We start from the raw sequence: 21,515 nt of genomic DNA, 5'->3' as shown, positions 1-21,515 counted from the left end.
GCCGTGAGAGCCTGCCACGTTTACGCCGACCCGTACGCATACACAAGGCTATCGTTTGTCAGGAAGATTAATTTCTGTCTCTAACTTGGTAGCATATCGTATTAAAGACAACCATCTAATACTCCTCCATATAGAGTTCGCAAATATTAGAAAAATGGGGAGAAGAACCTTTTCTTTTTGATTAAACTAGTTCTAGTAATTAAGTTCGGGATTAGTTTTTGCATTTTTTGATTCGTTTCGATCGATAGTAATGGAATATTTGATATTAAATGAAATATGAATGAAACAATGATGTTAATTACATGTTAATTTTCATTATCTGAAGTAAATTCACTTAATGAGATTAAGAGTAATGTTAGTAGAAGGTTGTCAATAAATGAGTTAGAAATCATAATTAATCATATTATTGTCGAGGAAAAGTGTGAGTTTTATTAGTAATAATTTATATAGATAAAGCAGAAATAATCTTTTTTCATTTTCTTTTTTGGTTATTTGGCGTTTTTCGCAAAAATGTTTTACCGCAAAAAGATGAGAAAATGAAGAGAGAGAGAGAGAGAGAAATATTAGAGCATAAAGAGTTACAAATACAAAAGCGGTAAAAAATTAAATGCTCTTTGTATGCTTCGATTGTTAGTCTTTGTTGCTCTTATATTATATACAACTGTTTTAAACATTTTAGCGAGTATAGATATCTAAACGATATGGCAACTCAATTATACGCGATGCAAAGTATGAAAATTTTTTGGCATCTTTAAATATAGCGAAGCTTTTCCAATACATTTTTGCCGCTCGTATGGGATATAGAAATTTGCAATATATTTCGTTCGAAATTAAATCGCACATTCGTATATACGAGATTACGCACACATATATGTATGTGTGTGTGTGTGTGGGTGTGTATGTGTGTGTGCATATATGTATATCTATCTCTACGTGCGCTTGAACTATAATCGTAAAAAATTTATCCGTCTCGCGTTCTATCGAAAAAAGTTTACAGCGATCGCGAAAATATCGAATAGTAAACAAGCGCTTGAGCAGAGGTAGATCGACGCGAAGAACAATACGAATTGATTTTTTCGTTTTTTTTCTATTTTTTGTTCTTTTTTTTATACTGCCGCCGGATTAATTTTATCGTCAGTAACGAATTTTCTGAAACTTATACGGGATTTTCGAGACTTATTAAATATCATTGCTTCACGAAATCGTGTTTCGTGATTAGCTCTTTAAAAATGCTGTTCAATCAATCTCGTTATAGGTCAATCGTTTTTTTCTTTTCTTTTTTTTATTACAATAATATACGTTATTTAATTTAAAGCAGATTTTTTGAAATTTCAGGCTCGATATAAAAGCAAAAACAGATGTTTGTAGTAAAATTGTTGTACAGTTATTAAAATATTATATCCCGTAACGATAATAGATAGTACTTTTAATTGAAGTTATTAAACTATGAACACTTTTACGTTATTATTCTTAAGATGAATACGATCCGAGTGAATTGAACGAAATGAAATCGATTCGATTTAATGCATTTACATATATTAGTCTTTTCACAAATATCTAGCATCTGTAATCTTCGATAGAAAGGACATTGTAAAAAGCATCCGTCATTATCTTTCTGTCTTGAAGGCACTCAATAACGGGAGAATTCCACGGTGACTGTTCCTTCATCGCCGGCACAGCCTCATTAATCTTAATAATCACCTTATCGAGCTCATCCGGACTCCCACGTAGATGTATACCTATAAATCATCGACGCAAGTATTATGCCGGGTACGTCGAATCGTTGCTTAAATCATTAACGCATATAGAAAATAATAACGGCTTCGAGGAAGGACGACAAGAGGTAGCTCATTATAGTACGGTTGTCACGTAAACAGAGCGTCATTACGGATCGATCGTTTATAAAGATCGCGTAAGATCGATGTCGATGAGAAGAGAAAAAAAAAGTAAGAAAGGAAGAGTTTGTCTTATTATAAGAAAAAAGTTTTGAACGTGCCCTTGGGAAAAGAATTTTCGTCTTATTCTCGTTTCACAATTAAAAAGGTAAGGGTAGTTGTATGGAAAATATAATAAAAATGACGATGCATTTATTTGGACGATCAAAATGATGTTACCTCGCTAAATATTGTTATTGAATATTTCAAGAATACAATCATCGTTTTTCAGTTTGACGAAAATAGAGAAGTAAAGTTTGTTTCTCTCATGAAGGAGAAGGCGGCGCTTAATGGCTCGTCCTTCCATTGTGACTTTGGAACTGCCAGTCTGAAAGTACGTTCGGAGAACGATCTTGGGTTTGGAGTCGTCTCTTCGTATCCGGTCTCACGTGTGGTCCAAGTTATGCCGTCATGCTCGAAAGGCAAAGTCCGCGTTACATCGCTAAACGAACTGAGCCTCATTGTCCGCGTTCGCGGCGCGTACAAGCCGAAGACGCGGCCACCAATCTCGCAGCCTCGATGCGTCCAAACTTTATTTCGAACTCGATCGAATGATTGGACGGGTTGTCCGATCGGAAATATAATATCGCTTTATCGCGAATCTACTTTGTATCAGACGGATAATAAAGGGTAAGAAGAGAAAGCTAATTATTTCATATACTTATATTGTTTATCATGACTCGTTGATATATATATATATATATATACACACATATATATATATATATATATACATATATATATATATATATATATATATATATATATATATATAGAGAGAGAGAGAGAGAGTAACAATTAATATTCGTGTATTTGAAATTCGTTTAAGAAATTATAACCGTTGAAGTCCAATGAAGATATTGGAACAGAATAATACGTAACTTTGGTTCCTTCCTGGAAGATTTAATAATCAGAGCATGCATATATACAAATATTAATTGTCGTGTCGAGGAGCGAGAGTAGATATATACCAAGAACTATGTACACTAGTAAGAGTATAACGAGTAAGGGTTTGAAGAGAATATTGACGCGAAGTATACGAGAGCAAGTATAACGAGTGAGAATTAACGTGGAAGTGTCGAGAGTGAAGTCTAACGTAAAGTCTCTAACATGAAGTATTTCAGAAATTTCATTGCTCTCTCTCTCTCTCTCCCCCTCTCTCTTTCTAAGAAGTGAAACTTTCCACTGTTCAATTTGCTTATGGAGATGATTTCACTAAATTTCTAATTGGCAGAATGTTAGTTCAATCTATAGATTATAGTTCGAGAAGGGAGCATGTGTATTGTTTGATATTTTCGATAACAATCGATTCTATTTGGTCTTTTTTTGAGATTTATGGTCGATTATTTTTTTAGAAATAATTTCATATACATTGAATGCATGTTTGGCCAAGATTTGAAAGGTTTTACTAATTAGTTTTTGATTGAACCTATTGTAATTATTTAAAAGCTTTACAGATGACTATTATTATGCATACCGATACTCTTCTTTTGTTAGGGTACAACAGAAATCGATGCTTTGAGAAATAAATTTATTATGAAATATTATAAAAGTAATGTGTAATTTGTTATAAAGCGAAAGAAAAGAATCGTACGAATTATTTGAAATTCCAAGAGTTCACTTTATAGATCTATTTCGTTTAAACGGGTTCGTGAAAGAAGACAATATGTCTTTGTATTCTAGAAAGTATAATTTTAATGCGAAACGATCTCGAAAGAAAGAGAAGAAGGAAAAAACGTCGATTAGCGTAACAACGAAAAAATTCTAACGAGCTTCGATGAAGAGAGTAACCTTCCTTGATCAAACAAAACTTCAATGGCGTTCAATTCGCTTTTGACGTTGTCTGAGAGGCATCAATTAAGTATATATAAATATATATATATATATATATCTTTCTCTTTTACGTTCGAGATCGATAAGTTCGATGGCAAATATAAAAGCCATTCGCTACTCGAATTTCAGACCGTTCGGACGTTCGTTCGTTCTTGTCGATCGACGCCGTAGCTTTACTCTCGACAGGCTCGATTTTGTTCGATGTACGGGCGACGGTAGTCGAGATATGACGTCGTGTGTCATTAGACGCGTCGCTATTCATTAAACTGCCATCATGGTACTCCAGTCGGTCAAACGATAATCGATATGGGAAACGAACACCATGCTGTCCGTTAACCCTTCACAATGCATATTCTGACATTTCGCTTGGTACGGAGAATTTTGGAGGATCCTTTCGGATTATTCGAAAGGTTGAGAAACAATTATAATATATGGAAATTACAGTGATAAGGAAAAAAAAAGAAAAGAAAGAAGAAATCAAACATCCTTCTAGATGTATGATAAATGCTAAGTGCGAAAACGTGGCCAAGAAAATTATGTTATTATCATAACAGTCGTCGTCTTAAGATCACGCGATGAGAGAGAGAAAGAGAGAGAGAGAGAGAGGGGGAGGCATCTTGGATAGGTAACCATCTATCCTCTTATCGCCGACACGTCGGTCCAGCAATTAATTGGTAGCGATCACTCTCTCGGGGTTTCATCGTTATAACGCCCAGTTCACCTCCTCCTCCTTTTCGATACCGCTTCCTATTCGCTTAATGAAGTACGATCTCGCTAACGGGATCGAGACTTTAAAGGTCGAGGAGATCGATCTGCTCCGAGTTAGAACCTCTCGCTTGGACTTTGAGAACGTATTGACTACTTCTCCCTGAATGGATTCCACGAAAACGCCGCTTACGAAACATTCACACATAGGTATTTACCAAAGTTCTTGGCATCAACTTTATCCAAGTTGAAAGTACAAATCGAAAAACTAGTGACGTGGGACGACGAGTGCTTTCGAAAGGAAAGGAACCAACCTGGTTCGTTCGACGTACCGATAAAATTCTTTCTCTTTCCGAAGAGATTATCTCGATTCTCGATTCTCTCGTAGGTGGGAGCTTCTCGAGTTAGGAGGTGCTCGCGAGAAAGAGAAAACTTTAGAGTTCCTTGTTTGTCTATTACTTCATTCCCTTCTGCACTTTATTACCGCTATTTATCAAAGATCATATCTCTGGTTACAACGTACGAGTTCTCGAGCGAGTTATCTGATACGGCCTCGTATCATCAAAATGTTTTCTCGACTTAAGGCGCCATTCACAGAGTTTTACCTTAAATCGTATCATTAATTTACTGAGTTATCGGCAATCCATCGGGTACCTCTTCAAAACGGTATCGTAATTTCTCTGTTTGAGACGTTCTTCAGCTCTTTCGAAGCTAACTCGTATTTACATTACGTATAAAGCTTCTGATGGTTATTGCTCTTATGTTAGATTATGAATAACGATCATAACTATCATTCTTCTCGTTTCGGACCGTCTGCAGGATCGACCGTGCTTACTATGGAATTTAGCTCGGAGGATATCTTCGGCTAATAATATTCGTAGCGAAACGCATCGTACGTATTTACATATCTCTGTGGTTGTCTCCTGCGAGCATGCTTCAGGGTACGATAAATTAATGAGCTTGTAATCTCTCTCTCTCTCTCTCTCTTTCTCTCTAATTCTATTTTCCAAAAACACTTTACCCGGTTACCGCTCTTGCGAAATACGAAAAATCGTGGTCCTCGAAAATCATTGATCTTAATATCTATGATAAGATGTATCGAAAGGAGTTTCTGACAGAAGAAAGAATTAATTTATATGTGATGTAACTCGAATAATCTAAATATCTAAATCTCTTTTATGATGTAAAGAATTTTGTTGAACTATTTTACAAAATATTCTAGAGAGAAGAATTTTCTATTTTATTTATTGTAGATATATGTATTCGAGGAGCTAATTTTTGACGGAACAGAATAAAATTGTTTTGAACATGAAGCGAAACGATTTAAAAATGAAGATGTTAAAATGATCGCGATATTTAGTTCTTTGACAGTGTCATATTGTGACGTGATTCGGGGAAAAAAATAACTGGCTATTTTTATTCAAAAACACTTTAATTGATTAAAGAACCGCAAAGAAGGAGATAAAACGAGAGAGAGAGAGAGAGAGAGCAAAGAGAAAAAATCGTTCTCATTCTCTGCTTTCTGCTATAATTCACCATTCGGATTATGATCCGATTCTTTCTTGATGTTTTCAAGCGAGACCAAATGAAAAATCTAATTTCGGTCGAAGAAAGATAAACAGCGGACTCTTTTTAAACTTGCACGCGATGCCTACATTTAGCCAACGTAGAGAGGAGAGAAAGAGAAAGAGAGAGAGAGAGAGTTAAAATGGTTGAATTTGAAGGATCTCTTATCCGCTTTTCGAGTTTTACGAGAAACCACTTGGAAGAGTTAACGAGACGAAGGTAAAACAGTGAATACTTAGGTATATAAGATATCTTATTTTATATGGCATGGCCAAATATCACTGATTCTATTGGTTTTATAAACAAATGTTTAAAATAAAAGCTATTAGATGCGTGACAGCAAAAATGTTATGTTTATAAGGAGCTACATCATAATGAATGTCATTGACAAGATATAAGTCAATTTTTTTTAATGGAAATCGATATTTTTAATTAAATAGAAATTGTAGAATATATTAACACGAATCCAATGAGTGTAGCTTTGGAAATAATAATAATATCATAATAATAGATAATATTAATATAATAATATGTAATATAATAGTACAATATAGTATAATAATACCTGGTATAATATTACAGCATGGTAAGTCACAAATCATAGATTACAAATCATAAATCATAAATCACAAATGTTCTATCATGATATACTATTATACTAGGTATTATTATACTAGTATTATAGTTTATATAATACACTGTAAATTGATTGTTAGAAAATTAATAACTATTAAATACCAGTAAACCTCTACCATAACTCTTTTTCCTCGTATCGTAAAATCTATTAAAAAAATTGAATCAAAAATCAATTAATTTTATAGATTAATTAATGGAATAGAATAGTGCAATTCATCTTGTATACACCGTGGAAAACGTAGGACGAAATAAAATAAGTCGAATCGATATTTACTTGTCCAGAAAAAACTATGAGTTTCTCTCGCTTCTAGACACTAGAAAGGAGACGTTTAACGATCCAAGAGACTATTGTAAGCGCATCGTCTCCTCCTTTCTTCGCTTAGCTTTCAGGAAATCGCGACGTCTAACTTCGTTAGACGTTACTCCGTGAGGATCGAAGCGGAAGAGCAAGAGACGAGAACCACTGAGTCTTCACGACGGAAGAATCATCGTCGTAATTACGAGGCTCCTCGTGTAACAGCCATCACAGATACTCGTCCTTTCGTCAATCCTTTCGATAGTCTCTTTTTCTCTCTTTCTCTCTCTCTCTCTCTCTCTCTCTCTCATCTTCTTTTTCTTCAGCGATTATTTATTTATCGAGAAATAGACGAAGAGAAATTCCAAGCAGAATCATGGATGTATAATTTCGTTGGATTTTGACAATAAGATATACACTTTAATATTATAACACAAAGAGTATCGTACAGTGTTATTATCATCGTCTTACATTCCCGTATTAATTAAGTATATTAAAAATTTTACATATTACATAAAAAAAAAAGAATAAAATATAACTAAGACCATGTACCGATCATAACATCAAGATCCTCATTCAGGAAGAAGATTGTTTCTGATGTTTGAAAGGAGAAGAAAGGAAATGAGAAGAAGAAAAAAGAAAAAGAAAGGAAAGAAGAACGAAGACCAGTAGCACGTGCCAACACTCTTGCTCGTTACGAATCACATCCTTGTTCTTCGTAGGTACCTGCAAACTGTCGCTGAAAGTCGTCGTTAAAGTCTCCCGCCCCCGTGTGCATTCTTGAAACGAAAATTACAGGGCCATTGTCAGAGATCTCTTTTGGTTGGTGCGTTCGCCGAAACATTTCGCTTGCGTTTGGGTTACACTGCATGCAGCACTGCTTGCGTGGCCTCCGCATTTGCTACCACGCGCGCTAATGATGCCGGTTATTAGGAGAACGCCGCTCGAACTTTCGTGCTCGCGAAAGAAAGGAAAGAGAAGATGGCGATGGAAGGAGAAACGGTCATTATCGAGGATGACTGGCAGGGAGGTCATCGTCGTCGCTCCAGTCGAACGCTTCTACCGAACTGGACCTTACAATATATTCTCTGGTGTGTACAAAACCTGCCGAAGTCATTAACGTTGTAAGTTTTCTTACTGCTTCTTGCTTCGGTTCGACCTCCACGATGTTACTCACCAATCTCGCTTTCTTCGATCTGACCCGATCTTTGATTTGATTTTCGAGACAAGTCAGGTATTTCGGAAGTGCATTACCATTCGTTTTATTTCTTTCACAAAAGAATTTTCTTTTTTCGAGTGAATATATAGTAGGAGAGATCTTGATATTACGATACACATATAACGTGCGATATATAGTTTTCATAAAAAAGAAATATATCCTTTTAAAATTCATGACGTTTTTTTTTTTATATAACGAATGATTATTTCTCTTTTCTTTTTTTCTTACAGTCCAAGTTCAACTCAGTTCATGGAGAATCGAGACTCGTAACTCGAACGGAAGTTTAACGTATTCGTTTTGGCATGCTAGTGGAAGATTGTCTTGGAACTCAAGAGGAAAAGGGACGAAGAGCAAACGAAACGTTTAAGATCTTGCAACGAAGTAACGCTTGTTATAGCGATTATGTGAGAAGGAACGTTTAATTGGAGTACCTCCAGGAAACGTTGGAATTAGGAAGAGAAACCTAGCTGAGCTATGAGTCTCAGCTACGATAAGATTCTTGAAAAGGGATGAGGGTGGTTGGTTGAAGTTGCATCAGAAACACGAGGGTGTTACCGGAAGCCGGCTTATCGGCTAATGTCACTTTAACATTGTATCGAGTTATCGGACGACTCCTTGCGAGCCGATTAATTAAGCTAATTATCGTTTCCGCACGGATGGCCACGGTCGGAGAGTACGCTCGGAGACAAATCGTTTTCGCGTGCACTTCGGGGAAGGCGTTACGCTTCTCGCGTCTCTTGCGAATCCTTGGAGTAGTAAGAGGAATCTTCTTTCACGCCTCGTTGCACGAACGCCTATTAACCTTCCTGAGGTACTGAGATGCGATTGTTGACTGTGTGAGTGTTAGTATTTGCTAGTGCTTAATCTCAACCTGAAATTGCATTTGTTGAAAAGAAGGTAGAAATAAGTTTCTAAGAAACTTTGGAAATATAGAAACGTGCGTATATATATAAAGAAAAAAGATTACATTCCGTTTTTCCTTCCTTTTTAATAAAAATTCGATCGATTCGCGCACTAATTTGTCGTTTATTCGTTTGTTCGAAGTTGAGAGAAAGGAAGAAAGAGAATTCGTTCGACAGGAAAGAAGGAAGGAAGGAAGGAAGGAAGGAAGATCGAGACACGGAGTATCCATGATGACAAGAAGGATCCGAAGATGAGCAGGAGAGGACGGGAGGGCCGCATTCCATCGTTCTGAGATTTATTTGCCGAATAAACGTTGAGGAGGTATTTTTAATGGTCGACAATAGTGGCCCGATAGTGATCTCAGAAACGTATTGTCGTTCGCTGTCGTATATAATCCCGGAGGCATCGACGCGACCAACAAAACGGCTTCTCTCCCTCTCCCTTTCTTTCTCTCTCTCTCTCTCTCTCTCTCTCTCTCTTGCATACGCCAGATCTTTCCTCGTATCTCTCCTCCTCGGCTTATCGAGCACCGAAGAGGAGACGATCCTTATTCCTCTCTTCGATCTTTCGACCTGCGATTATTCTCTCTCTTTTTCTTTATCTTCCTCTCTGACTCTGTCCTCTCTCTCTCTCTCCCTTTCTAGCTCTCTGTTTCTTTTCTCCTCTTTCCTTTCTTTCGATCAACTATCGTCTCTCGTTCTCGTTCTCACCACTCTAACGTGCACTACTCACCTGCCGAACCCCTTTGAAGTCGACTCTTTTGTAAATCGACGTTATTATTCTAATTGAATACTTGTCTCCCGGAGGGATATCTCTTCTCGCCAAAGGTTGTTATGTACTTACATACAATGCAGCGCGTACCGATTAAATTGAGACTAATGTAAAGAGAAATCGTGGCTTTTCTATCTTTTCTTCACTCATTCTTTTATTCCCTTTTTCAAGTATGATATGTATACCTTAAAGCGGTCGTATTTTATCTCGTTCATTTATTTATTCATTTTATTCTCAATCGGTATATTCCATTTCTTTTTGCTGTAACTTGCAATATTTTTTGTTTCAACGATACCACAGTTATCTATATTTTCTACGAGTAAGAATGCGCAAGTAAGATTTCAAGATGTTGCCGATGTGTCTCGAAGTCCCCAAAAGACCGAGATTATAATACCAGTAGAACGTCCGATCGGTATTTTTCGCGAAAGGTTTGACGATTTTTCGTTTGGTCTCTTGACTTTTTCATGGTCAGGTGTGACATGAAGAATTCATGACGAGTTTTTCAGAGACGTTATCGAGCATTCTGACATCTCGATCGATGCCCAGAATCTGACGGATTCTCTCTGGTTCCTCGCGTATAAATCGGACCGCATTCCACCCGGAACACGAAAGCCACACTCCCTCACGTAGAATGGCTAACGCGAGAAGAATGAGCACGATCCTCGGTGCTTATAGAACTACTTCGGATTTCGGTAGATCGTTGATTAAATTAGATCAAGGAAGATTGCTGCGGAGATGTAATCGAACGTGTCTTTTTAAAGTTTCGAGTTAAACGTTATGGTTTTAACGTTATGGTTGAAAGAGAAAAAGAAAAGAAGATAAAAGAAATGTTAGAAAAAATTACTCACCTAATGACGATCTTTACTGATACACATCGTCGCAAGCTCTTTTGCTCGCGATTTTTAAATACGCCGCAGGATACAGTATCTACCGACTGTAATATATGATCATTATTTCAAGACTGGATTTAACATACGAAAACATTAAAAAAAAAAGTTGGTACGAACACGAACTTTTCTCATTATTTTTATATCTCCTATCAACTCGACTGGATTTATACTCACGTATTACGATATATCCTGTATATAAAAATATTCGATCACCGTAATGGCACGTATTTTTTAAAGCGTGAAAAATAACGAACGATAATAAACGATAATAAGGATCGTTCTCGTATACCGCGAAGGCGGTGTATGGAAGTAGTAAGCAAAAGTCGCTCGGGGTCCTGCGTTGTCGACGATTGCGCCGTGAGTCACGCGTTAAAATTCAGTCGTGGCTCGAAACCGCCCCCTCATAAAGGAAGCACAGTTCATAAATTGCCTCCACCTTTTGGCCCGTTCGCTTTATCTCTCTCTTTCTCTCTCTCTCTTTCTCTCTTTCTCACTTACTCGCTCGTACGGCCGAGCAACGCAACGATCTCAATTTTGAGGGTGCCAGCAGGAAACTACCACCCTCGACAAAACTCGCTGAATTCATTATAGGCTGAACAAAGGCCTCCTCGCTGGAAAAGCTTTAGGCGTCTTGTTTCGCGTCACCGAGTAGAACAAATTTTTTTAAGTTCAATTCGGACGATGCGGTACCCTACCACTCCTTACGAATTCGTTTAGATCTTTTTTCCTTTTCCTTCAGAAACTGTCTTTTCTTTTCCAAATTCGTAGAGTCGAGACTACTTTCGAAGTTAATAAAGAAGTTATTAAACAACGACAAAGACACCCCATCGGTCGTTCCACGCTGCGAAGGTTTCTCCCCGATCGTGGTGAGGGTGGCTTAATCCTTGACACATAGTAGGGTAGTTTCTTACGTGTCTTAAGAAAGCGTACTTTGTCGTTGAAGTTATTAATGAAAATCTTGCCGTGGTTTTATACTTTTTATAACAAAAAATTATAACTTTTTTATTTATTATATATATATATATATATATATATATATATATTATTGTTATCATCATGAATAGAATGCCAAATGGAATATTGAAAAAGAAAAAGGAATAAAAAGAGAAATGTAATAATAGAGAAATGGAAGTGAATCGATAAAGAATAAGACGCATTTATCGATGGTGGGCGTGGTTACGAGAAGAATTTTTTGAAGGAAGTAGATGGAGTCGAGGTCCATCAATGAAGATTCGAAGCCGTTGCGAGCACGCGACTGCTTGAGCTAAGAGCAAACGTAAAACTCACCGATCGGCAAGATAACTGGTGTTTAACACGCGAGCCGAATCGCCATTACGGTTGGCCCAACTTACGATTTCCACGCGTCCGAGAAAGAGAGGGATGGAAAGAGAAACACAGAGAAAAAGAGAAAGAAAGAGAGAGAATGTATCTTCCATTCTTTTCCTCTCCTCTTTCCTCTTCTCTCTTGAAGAGTCTACCTTGGATTGATTTATAGGCCATGCCAGTACTTTTTCTTGCTTTCGAGGAACCATCAGATATGTATATATCTGTGTATAGTTACATCAACGAATTAATGTCCTCGTTCTATCTTTCTTTGAAAATCCAAAATCATTCTCGAAATTGAGACTAAAATTATATCATTAATGCATCCTAATATTTCCTCGATCACATTAACGAGTATAGAAATATTTGATTTCGAAAGTAGAGAAAGTTCCATTAAAGATCTTTATCGTCTTTCGATCGATGACGTTTCCAAAAAAGTAGGTACTGATACTTAGAAAAATATATAAAATTAAAATTCCATTCCTATTATAGCTATGAAATCGTATCCTTGACTTTCATTATTTTCCTCGTGAATCTTTGCATTTAACTTAAATAACATAATGCTTCTTCCTCGTACGATCCTGTTAGGATCTATCTTCGTCCTTTGCTAGAAGTTTTACCTGCTGTAAGTCTTCCTCACCGATAACTAATTAGCCGGATGCGCTCTAACGAAGTGGAAGGTCCGTCGAAACCTTTTAGAAACGTTATCTTCGAGCGACACGACGGCCGCCGATAAAACTGTAGACTCGAGAGTTAGAAGGAAGTGACGTTGCGACTAAGACAACGACGACGACGACGAGGATGAGGATGCAGGAGTGCCGGCATTCGTTCTCTTTGAATTTGTAATGCTCTAATCGGAGAGCCACAAACGTTGGGAAACGTCATGCATTAGAAGAGGATTCGATAGGAACGAAGCTAGCGAAGAAAACAATGACATCTGTCATACCTAAAGTGAAATCATTCGAAATAGATATCTCTCTTCTACGGCTTTTGATCTTAACCAAATCAATTCCTATTACATAGATACTTTATATATTTGTAATCCAATATAAGTATAACGTAATAATAACTTGTAATAATATTCCAAAGTATGGTTGAAAAAAAAGTTTAATTCTTTTCTCGATAACTCTAAAATGTTGAATAGAGTCGTATAAAACGAATGTCACCTAACAAGATTCATGTGTACGTGTCATTAACGAAAGGAAGTCACGTTAAATTTTCTTTCGATCTTTTAGAAACTCGAGGTTACGTGATATACACGACCTTGTAATGTACGCGGCGGTATTCGAGTTCCGCGCTTCGAAGGCCACCAGAAAACGATCGAGAATATAAATCAGCGTCGTAACGAGTAATCGATCAAGATAATGCATTGAGAATCGAAGAAAAAGTCACGCGGACAGGCCGATAAATAAGGACAAATAGAGAGCCCTGGCGAGAGACGTATATACGATGAGGGAGGCAAACAGGACCGCGACTAAGACATCGAGGGCCACCGTTCTTTGAAGAAAAAGCGGTTCGCGTGGCGCCCCATCGAACTGTCGACGTGGTTGCCGCTGCTTTAATCCGTTCCATTTCTTTCTCTGTTTCTTTCTCTCTCTTTCTCTCTCTCTCTCTCTCTCTCTCTCCTTCTATCTCTTTCTTTCATACCGTTCAAGTACATATAACGCGTTAGACCTGCTTCCTTTTCACGCGAAAGAAAGAAGAAAAGCGATTCGCCGCTGGCGGATTTACCAGTGCATCGTTCGAATTGCGAGAAGCCCATCGACAGCTGAGATTAAGATGTCGACGATTCTTAATCGAATTTTAACGACGAACCTTTTCTCTTCGTTCGTATATTTCATTAACACAGTTATCTTTATATAGATCATCCACGAGTTTGTTTAAATTAAATATATTAATGCGAGATTCAAATCAAATATATTTATATCAGCTGTTGGTTTTACGACGAATCAACTATTCTCCTTTGTATCGAGCCTCTTACCGGTATTTGTTATCTCTCCAATGGATCTCATTTCGTCTAACGTCCGTTCTTTACTACCGTTTTGATGGCCGATCGGTGCGAGTTGTCACGTACCATTTTTTAAGCGCTCCTATAACTCGTCACATTTAAGACGGCCATTCGAAGCATCGTGAGATATCCGTAGAGTTTTTAGGACCTTCGCCTGACGCAAAGCCGCATTAAGCCAAACGGGATAGTTACTGATCGGTAAAACGATCGAATCTAATGGACGTGGTTTTTTACGTCGAACTGTCTTAATAATTTATAAATATGCAAAACGCGTTACGTGTTTATCAATCGTTAAGTTAGAAAAATGCTTTTCAATCTATCCATCAAAAACGATCACGCGTGTAATTTATGTACGTACGTCAAAAATTCCTATTTCATATCTCTAGTTTATTTAGATTAGTTTTCTTATCGATCATGTTGCTCACCTTGTCATTTTCTTTCCTTCCTAAAGCTTTCATTATTAATTTCACTCTTTTCTATTTCTATTCTGTACTTTGTGATACTACCATGCATAAAGCTAGGCGGGGTGATACAACTTACCCCGTACAATGGCACGTTTATTCCGGGAAACTCGCTTTCACAATAAAAGGATAAAAGAAATTGTAAGAAACACTCGGTAGAACGTTGGCTCGAGAAAAACTTTCGTAGGAGGGCAATATAAAATGGCCTGAGAGAGTACGAAAATCGATGTTGAATTACAAGTTACGCTCGCCATAAATATACCGGATGGATGGCTCCGGCTAATCCAGAAGCATAGGCGTATGTACTTACACTCGGTGAATACTTAACGTTGCTGGAAGACCGACGGGATCGTTGAACAGCACGTTCGCGAGCTATAACATGGTACTTCCATCGTTCGAGTCTCATTCGCGCCTTAATCATAGCTCTTCTATGTAAGAAATGTTTTCTCTCTCTCTCTCTCTCTCTCTCTCTCTCTTTCTCTTGTTTGAATTAGGATATTTTAGATATGAAGTGATAGAATATAATATCAAATTATGGAATATTTTATGAAGAAGAATATTTTCTTGAATTCTATTTACATGACATTTACATACGGATCAAATGTCCAAGATCTATTTACAATTAAAAGTGATAATAATTAGATAGTAAAGAAATAGATAGCAAACTTTCCTATTTCATTAATAATTACTACATAGAAAATAGAAACAGTTTGGTTTAAGTTAGTTTCGATAAATATATCAGAATTATATTAAAACATTTACTTGTGAAAATTATAAAATTACTCGAAAATGTAACCCAGATACATCGATCTACCTATGAATTGAGATTATAGAAATATTATAAAACCGTATTATCTATTTCAAGTTCTCGTTTTCTGTCTCAGCCTACTTTACACGTCAGTTTAAATGGATCTCCATAAATAAATCCAACTTAAAAGGGGATAACTATGATAGTATATAGGATGACAAGAATTAAGTCAAGTCGTTGAAATCGTAATGATCTCTGATAGAAATTTCTCATGGATAACGAACTTAAATATTTTAAAACAATTGGAGCTGTTAAATAAAAAGTGTCAGTAATACATTTAAAGAAAAAATATACTTATTTGAAAGAACTAATTACGAATTGAAAAAACTAACGCCATTAAAAAAACATCCGCTCGAAATATATATACTGACTGATTTATATATAAAGAGTCGGATACAATTAATTTTTATTGAAATGATTTAACTATAAAGATTTATAAATTTTCTTCTCTTTCATTAACAAATCAATGAAATTCTTTCATTTAAGGTGAAAATAAGAAGATTTAATGTCCGTTTGATATTATTATATGTAAAGATTTCGATCGATAACATTCGTAATATTGCAAATGGCCATTTTGCAAAGGGGTTGGCTGGAAATGGAGAAAAGGTAAATTGCGAGCGTATGTAAGCACATACGTAGACGACAAAGTCTCGGTGTCGGTGTCGACATCGGCGTCAGACCAAGAGACTCACGCACTTTGGTACACCGCCACGTTGGGTATACCTATTTACTCGGCAACGCGACACGGTCTCGCGCGCACGCTGCAATTAGCTAACGACGAAACTTTCCGAGACATCGTCGTGTGCAGCGAGTCAAGATGTCGTGGATACCGTAATCACCGATGATATCCCCGCGGGACGTCGTTTACGACGAGAGCTACCATGCGGCAGGACGACGAAAGGCATCTCGCTAGACAAATTACTTCGTCGAAAGCTATCTCTGATGATACGTCACTTCTTTGATGATTCGTTTTAATAACAAAAAAAAAGATCGTATTTTTCCTCTACGAATATCTTTTAAAAAATTCTTTGATCTTTGAACAGATCAAACGTCAAAACGACTCTTTTTCCGAATGTATTAGTTAAATTCTAAATCATTCTATCTAACAAGCATGAGACGTGAATTGAAACGATAACATCGATATAATCTTTGTCTCTGTCTTTCCTTCGAAAGTTTCACTGTAAGTAGTATAATATTATAAGGCATGTATCGTCGAATTAATCGCGATCGCTGTAGAGGGAAAGAGAGAGAGAGAAAGATACAGATATAAAGGGAGAATGAGAGAGAGAGAGAGAGAATGAGAGATAATAAAACAAGAATGCCTCTCTCCGGATGTCTCCTCGACTGGAACAAAGTATAGACCTTATCTCTCTCTCTTTTCTCTCCTTTCAAAGTGAAACTTTCTTTTTCTTTCTCCATTGCTGGGCCACGCGGGTCATCGTGTCGCGTGCTCTTTCATACTCTTTCACAGCAAAGAAAACTTTTTTTCCTTCTCGCACCGACACACACCGCTAATCGTTCCACGTAAAAGGTACACCGAGACGCGTTCGACCATGGAATAACAGTAACGACTCAGCGATAATGACCGGACGCGATGTGCCACGATTGTTCAACTGCGTGCAACGAGATCTGATCTGCCTTCCTTTACTTTTTCCCCGTAAGTATATCATACCTTGCAATCTGTCTCATTTGAGCTTGTCGGTAAGGAACAATCACTTTCCATCTTGTTAAAAATCATCAAAATTGCGAGGCCTGTTAAGTAAATTGAAAAAAGGATTGAACTATCTATCATCTTACCGCTACGATTTAGAGATTAAAGTTTTGTAAAAATCTTGATGGAAATTAAAGGGAAAACCAACTCGTAAGCATTATGAAATCTGTTAAAAAGTAAAATACAACGTCGTTGAGTCTCGATGAAAGGTTCTCGCGGTGGAGATAGTAGGATAAAGTTGGTATACGTTCTCTCGCATCCTCGAAACGCTTAGAATACGACAGTATCGAAGGTCAGTCGATCCTGGAAGGGCTTAGGTGCTCAACGGGCAGTTACGTCGACGTTTGCTTCGGAGTGTTCAAGATGCCCAGGGGTAACACGGACGTGCACTCAACGTTTTCGATTATTCAGGAACGCGAGAGGACACGTTCCTAGTCTCCTCCCTGCCAAACTCGCTATCATCTCGTGTATTCATGATTTTCCTTTAGTCGAGATGCCTTACCCTAGCTGTTATTTTGAATTATATGCAGTAATACTTTCCAAGCATTAATGTTGGAAATATAATAATTGATTATTATAGCTTCGTAATAAATAAATAAATTCGATAAAAGAAATGTCATTATATTAATAAAATAAATTACTCTTTCAAACGTCTCTAGGACGTTCGCTCTTACGGAAGTTGGATGATTCAGGCCGCGTGGTAACGACAATGGATCGATTGATATCTGGCATGGACTGGACGAGGTTAAAAGTGCTTAACGAGTTACAGACATGATATTGGATCCAATGAAATTTATAGTCGTTGTAGTTACACCGGTGGGACCCGTTCGCCTCCTGCGGCGTTCCGCAGCGCGGCGCAGCGCGTCCCAAGGCCCACGGGACTTCTTACGGTCCAATGGTACATCAATAAGATACCGCGCCGAAATAAATTCGCTGTTTTGACGGCGTTTAATAATAATTCGCCAATTCTGTTCGAAGAGCGTAGGAACGCCGTAGGACGCGGAGGCGTTTCGGAGGCGAACCGTTATGGAAGAAAAAGAAAGAGAGGGAGAGGCAGAGCAATGGCCTCGCTCTTTTGAAGAATACCGACATATATCCTTCCGTTGTATAGAATCGTTAAACTCATGTATAGTGAATCCTGGAGATATTTGAAAACTTTTATACCATATATCTTTTTCTAGGCGTAGTAACTTATATCCAAAGAAATCCGTAGACGATATGAAATGTGTTCTAGAATTATTAAAAAGTAATGGTGATTAATTGAAAGTATAATAAAAAATCTTCACTCGAAATTCGTAGCAAGTAAGAAAGCAACTAATGAGAAAATAATAAGAGGCAAGTAAAATGAGCTTCTTTCTTGAAAAAAAAGGGAATTTTAATGGTTCTCTCGTCGACAACTCGTTTCACCAATATTCGCTTTTTGTCGTTGTCGTTGTTACGACCATTCGCGAAGAATATTAACAAATATTTTCGAGTCATAAATAATACAAAGTCGCGATTCAAGAAACATCCAAAGTTTTGTGTTCCACTTGGTCTTTCTTTCCTTATCCTACCCCCTTTTTCTCTTCTTCCCTCTTTTTCCATCTCTCTTACTCTCGCTCTTAGAAGAAACCTTCGCTGTTCTCTCGCATAGTCGTTTGCCTTTCCACGTTTCCTAGACTGCGGGAGACAAATCGCTCTCCCGCTGACTGCCATCCATCATCCGACGTCTTCTTGGCGAACAAATACGTCACCGAGCTAACAAATACCATCAACACGCCCGAATACGAGAGCTCCTTGACGCCGATGAAATACGCGAATCGTCTATCGATAGCAATCCTTCGAACGAAAAGAAGAATGAGAGAAAAGGTTGAGAGTGAAAGAGAGGAGAGAGAGAGAGAGAAAGAGAGAATAGAAGAAAGCTCGCCACGAAGCTGTCGTCGTTCAAAGGGGTTTTCGAAAAGAAGGAAGTGGAAAAATTATTTCGAGAGGGAACATGGAAAGACGAATCACCGTGGATAGTTACGCGAAAGAAGATATACGAGGTTTTTCGTCATTATGCACATTTAGCCTTTGCTAGTTTGGAAAGTTATCGCTTAAAATAACAAATAGCTGCGATAAAATGCGTATTCGTTGCGAACAAAAAATTTTCAAAGTATATATACGAATCTGAATGAAATAATCTTAAATATTCATCAATCTTTTCGACACAATAATAATAGAACATTCAAACCCTCGTTCGTTGATAGATCAGAATTTCTTTGCTTTCTTGAAGAACTAAAAATAGAAGTTAACTAAATGTAATTCGATTTGCGTTTATAGATGCATCTTATTCGGAGATTATGTATTACATAAAAAATCATATCGGATCATCTGAAAATCGGTTAGTCGAATCTCGAAAGTCGTTCTTATTCGAGTCCGCTCAACCGGTCGATAATTTCTCAAGTTTATCGTTCGTCCATGGACAAGATAGAAGCGAGGATGGATCGCAGCATTCGCCGTGCCGACGATGTTACCAGGAGGCGTACATTTATACTTACCACTACGCTTGCTTCCATCGATACGCATCGAGACACCGGGGAATAGCTACGTTCCTCCCGGCCACTTATTCTTGCTGACTGGACGATCGGCATTAGCTTCTACCAGCTTGTACCATATGCTCGTAGCCGTAATTATATCGTAACGATAGCCCGATCGCCATGAAATGTGCTTTCGTAGCGTCTTTCGAGTAAGCTCACGAAGATAAAAGGAAGCTCGATCGAAAAACGTTATGTCGTCATCGATTTTAATGCTTCTTCTTTCCTCTTATATCATGTTATGTTTCTTGCCTTTTTTCGGATATAAAGAGAAATTCGAAAAAATAAATAATAATATTAAGCTTATGAAAATTTGATAATCGTATAGTTAAAATATTTCTCAGTATCTTAACAAATTCATATATATATATATATTTAATCATAAAATCGATTCGCAAAGTTATTCAAACGTATTCGCAATAAAGGTGTCAAACGATAAGTTACAAAGTAGTTACGATGACGACGAGTTTAATAATGATTAGGGATGAGATGGAGATGACAATTTTACGCAATCTCTCGACATTCGCACGTGATACGTATTCACTAATGATCTGGAGTTCTCCCGAAAATTGTAGGAAACACCGAAGAGTTTTACCTCTACTTTTAATATCTTGCTACACTAGGTCGTTATACGTTCAAAGCGGCGTGTCTTTAGTAGGTCGTATCTTTCCATGTGACTTTCTCGCGCCTGAAGGAATTTTATGTCTATCTTAGGGAGGAACGAAGAGACACACTACGTAAATATACTCACGAATCGCTCGTGAAAGAGAACGAAAAAGTGAGTAGTTTCGACGAAGAGAGAACTAACGTTGTTGGTGGTAGTGTGGTAAGAGAAAAAGAAGGAGAAGAAGAATGAAGAGGAGGAGGAGGAGGAGGAGGAGGAGGAGGAGGAGAAGGAAGAAGAGAAGGAGGAAAAGGAGGAGTAGTAGTAGGAGGAGGAAGAGGCGAAGGATGAGATGGTATATAGCACGTATCGTTGCTACCACGGTAGTAATATATTCGGTCGTAGAAGCGGAACGGCGGCGTCGATTTGCTCCAAGATTTACAGCTAGCACTAAATATCCATGGCTCCGTGTTATTATCGACTTTATTACGAGCCTACCTCCCCAACTTCCTACCTTTCTTTCTCTCTTTCTCTCTTCCTTTCTCTGTCACTCCTCATTCTTTCTCTCTCATTCTTCTTCCCTCATCTTCTCTCTGTCTTCCCTACACACATATCCGTTTTCTCTCATTCTTTCCTCCACTTTCAAAGAAGAAAAAGAGAAGAGAGTTGAGTAGTAGATAGGGTTAACGGAAAAGATGCGAAATGGTATTTCGCGTCTATGAGTCGTATATCATTCGTGTGTGCTCCATTGATTCCGCGTTAACCACCCACGTACACGCGACGTGTGCTCCGTCGACGAACAATGCGTCGTCGCCTAGTCTGGAGAATGGAAACGCTTTCATGCCTGTTGTCTCTCCTTTCTCTCTTTCTCTCTCTCTCTCTCTCGACTCCTTTTGGAGACACGTCTCGTCTTCCGTCCTTCTTCTCTCGTGCCATCGCTTTTGGTTTACGCGTTAGATTGCTAAGCAAGAAAGAGAAGGGGAGTGCGAGAAAGAGAAAGAGAGACAGAAAGAGAGATAGATAGAGAAAGAGAGAGAGAGAGAAACGATATATCTCGGCTCTTATCGTGAACGTCGCCAAGTTTCAGCGATACGCGCGACGACATTGCGCATCCGGAGAGTTTGTATAATATTCATTTGGGGAAGCGTCGAAGTTTCGCGAAGCAAATTTAGTCGCGACGCTTTCTCGTCCTCGAAGAAAGACTAATGTCAACCAGAAAGCCATTGCTTAAGGTAATATTTTTCAAATCGCTGCTCCCGATTCAACATAGTTTATCACCGAACGCGGAAAAGC

At 37.9% G+C, this 21,515-nt stretch overlaps 1 long non-coding RNA gene across 1 annotated transcript; it reads left to right on the top strand.

The window, feature by feature from the left end:
- Positions 1-220: 220 nt before the first annotated feature.
- On the top strand, positions 221-10,536 carry LOC127064736 (uncharacterized). The gene is made up of 6 exons (XR_007781816.1): positions 221-2,043; positions 2,167-2,564; positions 7,550-7,687; positions 7,768-8,060; positions 8,419-9,024; positions 9,233-10,536. It is a non-coding gene; the product is annotated as an uncharacterized LOC127064736 (long non-coding RNA).
- The last annotated feature ends 10,979 nt before the right edge of the window (positions 10,537-21,515 follow it).

Source organism: Vespula vulgaris, chromosome 6 (assembly GCF_905475345.1).
Source record: "Vespula vulgaris chromosome 6, iyVesVulg1.1, whole genome shotgun sequence".
Lineage (NCBI taxonomy): Eukaryota > Metazoa > Arthropoda > Insecta > Hymenoptera > Vespidae > Vespula > Vespula vulgaris.
The sequence above is the reverse complement of the archived record's forward strand: the minus strand, read 5'-3'. Positions and strand labels throughout refer to the sequence as shown.